We start from the raw sequence: 5,412 nt of genomic DNA, 5'->3' as shown, positions 1-5,412 counted from the left end.
TTCATTCATTTGGATGTTTCTCTTCCCTCTTTCTACATTCTCTCTCTAAAATCATCAACCAAGAACACTTGGAAAGCTTCCAAATTGTGATCTACTCCATCCTCAAGCTAAGTATGGCCGCACACTCCTGTGTACGGCCGCACACACCCTCTATACGGCCGCACACTCTTGTGTGCTGCCTCACACACACTCCTGGCCGTACACTCATTTTCAAGGACAAACACTCACTTTAATGCCCACATTTGGCCCTAAATTTGCATAAATCTTTAAGCTTGGATCCTAGGGTACTTATTCTTATTAATTCCAAGCCCTAAGGGTGTTTTCCCATCATGTTTAGTCATGAAACACCTTAATTCTAACTCATCTATGTGTCGTCACGTGAATAATAGGGGCCATAGACGTTCAGGGCATCCGTCGATACTCGAACCCTACATTAAGCGATGAGTTCATACCCCTACTCTTTTTCACTGTTTTTATCTGTTTTTAAGGGGGGGAACACAAGCAAAGTACAAGAGGTTTCTTGTAATCAAACTTGTTTTCAAATGTGTATTTCACATTTTAGATGCTTTTAATACTGGTTACTATCACTGATAACTGTTTGAACATGCAGATCACGTAAACATATATTTGTGAAATGGGTTTTAAACTGTTATGTTTTTCATATATTTCACAAATGCCTTTCCACATTTTATCAGTTAGAAGCATGACATTAGAACATTTGAACATAATACCTGTACACTGTTTTGTCCTCGGTAACACTCCACGGAAATACGCGAGTGGAGGACTATCATATTATTACTAGTAAATTTGTTAATCCTGCATGATTGGAGACACGTCCTTGGAGAACACTCCACAGAGATACGCGAGTGGAGGACAACACCCGTAACCAGAATCTCTGGGATTTAGAGAGTGTGACTTGAGTGTATAGATCTATACGGGGCTGACTACCCCACACCTGGCTGCTAGCTACAGTCGAACCGAAAGGTTCAAGCGTGACGAGAGTCATAAGGTGATGTGGACTACTTATTGCCACATTTAGTCTATTGTATGGTTGTGGAACTCGCAATTAGGATAACAGAGATTTACTCTATAGTAATAATGAATAACTTAATACATCTTTTACATTGCTAACCAACAGTCAGGAAAGTATGGGACTTTCCTGGGGAACGTTTACATAACCAGAAAAGGGTAACAAACCGGATAACTTTACATCTTTCACAATTGGTAAAACACCATCAGTAAAGTATGGGACTTTACTGGGAATACATTGGTACCTAACTAGAACAATATATCCAACCAGATAACCTAACTATACATTTTCACAGGGGTAAACATGTTTTCAGTGTACAACTTTACTTTACATGTTGAGAAACAATAACCAACCTTTTTAAGAAAATATGGGATTTTCTTGGTGTGCGTAACATTTCAGAAACAGATTGGAAACTCAAACATTTTCATAAAACAAAAACCGCTTATGAACTCACCAACATTATGCTGATTTTCAAACCGCTTGTGTTCTCAGGTCAGCATTAGAACAGGTATCTGAAGATCATTTTGTTCCAGGTTGGAGTGCGCAGAAGATCAGTTCATTTTGTTATTATATACTATGTATTACAACTGTATGACTTTACTATTGTAACAATTGCAAAACTTTTCAATATGTAATGTATGGTTGTTCTACTTTACTTACTATATGCATTGGATTTGATACTCAACATGGAGTCAACCCCGGAAATGTTTCGCAGCCTGTACCTTCATTGACAAAGCTCTGACTTGGTGGAATGGCCGAGTCAAATCCTTGACCCTACCTGTAGCCAATGCCATGGGTTGGGAAGCCATGAAAGAACTCCTGTTAGCTGAGTACTACCCTAGGGGCGAAATGCAGAAGTTAGAGCACGAGCTCTGGAACCTGAAGATGAAGGGTTCTGATATTGTCGCATACACTTCAAGATTTGATGACCTGGCACTACTCTGTCCGGGATTGGTTACCCCGGAGAGTAAGAAGATAGATAAGTTCGTCTGGGGGCTGACCCAGCCAACTAAGGGAAACGTTTTAGCTGCACGTCCGGATACCTATGATAGTGCCAAGAGCTTAGCCCAAACCCTAATTGATCATAGTGATGATGTCGAAGAAGCCACCACCACTCCTGAGCAGACCAAGAATAGTGGTGAGAAAAGGAAGTTTTGGAAGAAGAAGAAGGGCTAATCTTCTCAAGGATCCTCAAAGAAACAACAGACTGTAGCAGTCCATGCTGCTACTATCCCCATTGATGCTGCTTCTATTGTGGGATCTACCGCTCAAACATCTATTAGCAAAGATGCTGGTAACCTTCCCCTGTGTGACAAGTGCAAATACCACCACAACCTGGGCCCCTGCCGTGAACTGTCATGTACCAATTGTGGTAAGAAGGGGTACACAGTCCGATTCTGCAAAGCTCCAGTCTAGTCAGCCAATCATTCTTCTGGAGCAGGTGTTGGTCAAGCCTGCTATAACTGTGGAGAGGTTAGGCACTTTAAAAGGAATTACCTCAAGAAATCAACAGATGATAATACCGGGAGAGTCCTAGTCATAGGACGGGAAGAAGCAGTCGCCGATCCCACTATAGTCTCGGGTACGTTCCTTCTCGACAACTCATATGCTAGTATTCTTTTCGATTCGGGTGCTGAAAGAAGTTTTGTTAGTCATTCGTTCAAAAATAACCTAAAACATAATCCTCACCCTTTAACTGAAACATTTACCGTCAAGATGGCTAACGGTGAGAAAGAAAATGCTAATGACATATTCATAGGTTGTACCTTTACCTTGAACGATCATTCAATTCCCATCGACCTTATGCCAGTCTCTATTAAGAGCTTTGATGTTATCATTGGCATGGATTGGTTGAGTCCCAATCATGCTGATATTCTTTCTACAAAAAAGCCATCCATCTCAACCTTCCTTCGGGCCAGACTATCGTAATCTACGGCGATAAACTCAGCTCTAACCTTCGCATCATCTCCTGTATCAAAGCCCAGAAACTCTTGCGAAAGGAATGTCAAGAATTCCTAGCCCATGTAATCAATGAGAAAAAGGAAATTAAAGACCTCACGAGCAGCCACGAAGTCTGTAACTTTCCTGATGTCTTTCCAGAAGAGCTTCCAGGAATTCCTCCCGAACGTCAGGTCGAATTTCGCATTGACCTAATTCCTGGAGCTACCCCCGTAGCAAAGTCTCCGTATCGCTTAGCTCCAGCAGAAATGCAAGAGTTATCCAGCCAACTCAATGAGTTGCTCAGTAAAGAGTTCATCAGACCGAGTTCCTCACCCTGGGGAGCTCTGATATTGTTTGTCAAGAAGAAAGATGGATCCTTCCGGATGTGTATTGACTACCGTGAGTTGAACAAGTTGACCGTTAAGAACCGATATCCCCTTCCGCGAATAGATAACCTCTTCGATCAACTCCAGGGAGCCAGTTACTTCTCCAAGATAGACCTTCGGTCAGGGTACCATCAGCTACGAGTTCAGGAGAGTGATGTTTCCAAAACAGCTTTCAGGACTCGACATGGACACTATGAGTTCGTAGTGAGGCCCTTCGGTCTAACCAATGCACCGGCTGTGTTCATGGACCTGATGAACCGGGTGTGCCGTTCCTTCATAGACAAGTTCATCATCGTGTTCATTGATGACATCCTCGTCTACTCTAGGAGCGAAGAAGACCACAAACAACACTTGAGGTTAGTGTTGGAAACCTTAGATCCGAGAAGTCGTACGCAAAATTTTCCTAGTGTGAATTCTAGATCCGGAAGGTAACTTTCCTCGGTCACGTGGTAAAGGAGGAGGGTATTCATGTAAATCCTTCTAAGATTAAAGCGATAGAGAATTGGTCGACACCGAAGACACCCACAAAAATCCGGAAATTCTTGGGTCTCGCCGGCTATTATCGGAGATTTATCCAGAATTTTTCCAGAAATGCCAAACCCTTAACCACTCTAACACAGAAAGGTGTACCCTTCTGTTGGAATGATAAACAAGAAACCGCATTCCAAACGTTGTGTAACAGCTCGGATCTCCAGGTATCTTTACTTTCATATTTTTGATATTCTGTGAGGGGACTCGGCGAGTTGGAGGTCGAACTCGCTGAGTCGGGTCGCGGTTTTGGACGGAGGTTCGCATCCGAACTCGGCGAGTCCAAGGGATGGACTAGGAGAGTCCGCTCTGTTTAATGAAACCCTAATTTCCTGGTCCTAAGCCCTATTTAAAGGACCTTATGGCCTTCATTTGCGGCCACCTTGAGCCCTGAGTGCACCCAAACGGTTGAGAGACCTTGTGAGTGAGATAAGAGGCTATTTGTTCATCATTTTGTGTGTTATTGCAAGAAAGGAAGGAGAAGATCAAGCTTTAAGAGTTGGGGAGCTTGGATATGCTTCTATTTCATCAAGGGAACCTTCTTAAGGTAACTTTCAGAGCTAAACTTCGTATTTTGGTTGATGTGTCAAATCTAGGGTTTCTTCTTGCCTTATTTGGCTTGAATTGGAAGTATGAAAGGTCCCATGGAGATATGGAACCTAGATTTGGACCTTAGCAGGTCCAGAAGTCCCCAAATGACAAGCTTTATGTCCATTCTTTTGAGTTGGAAGCTAGGGTTGCCATATTAGAGGTTATTTCTCCAAAATGAGCCTTGTATACGTTGCATGGCGACCAAGACTGAGACTTTACGTGATAAATGAGCTTGGGAAGGCCAGATCTATGTGTGTATGGAACGGATCTAAACGCAAAAGCCAGTTTTAGCTGATGTATGGCATGGACTCGCCGAGTCAGAAGAACAAACTCGACGAGTCGCTTGAAGATTATCCTTGATACCACCCAGTGTGTAGTCCTGCCGAGTTGTGGGTGACTCAGTGAGTCACAGAGAGTTAGAAAGGTTTTTGACAGGTGGACCGAGTCGAGTGGGGACTCGCCGAGTTGAGTCGCGGTGGCCCCGTGATTCATGCCCAAGTGGAACTCGTCGACTCAGGGGAGTACTCGACGAGTCAAAGGGAAAATCTTTGCGAGTTGGAGAAAACGCGTAGACTCGCCGAGTCACTCTAGTGCGCTCGTCGAGTCCGGTTAATTTGACCAAAGACTGTTGACCAAGTCGACCAGTTTTGACTTGATAAGGATGGTCAACCTTAGTGGTACAAGTAATAATTATAGATATATGATGTCATAGGAGGATTACAGCTCGGGAGTTCGAGCACGAGTGATTTCCAGGGTTCACGAGTTATCGAGACATATGAGGTGAGTCTTCTCACTATACTGTACCCGGAAGGGTTTGACTGTGTGACCGGAAGGTCGAATATGATATGAGATGTATGCTTTATGTGTAATAAGTTATTCGTTATATGTACCATGTATGATATGCTTGATATGGGCCGGAAGGCAATATGTTATGGG

Source organism: Lactuca saligna, chromosome 2, assembly GCF_052625555.1.
Source record: "Lactuca saligna cultivar CGN05327 chromosome 2, ASM5262555v1, whole genome shotgun sequence".
In the NCBI taxonomy this organism is placed as follows: domain Eukaryota; kingdom Viridiplantae; phylum Streptophyta; class Magnoliopsida; order Asterales; family Asteraceae; genus Lactuca; species Lactuca saligna.
This window is presented reverse-complemented; position numbering follows the sequence as displayed.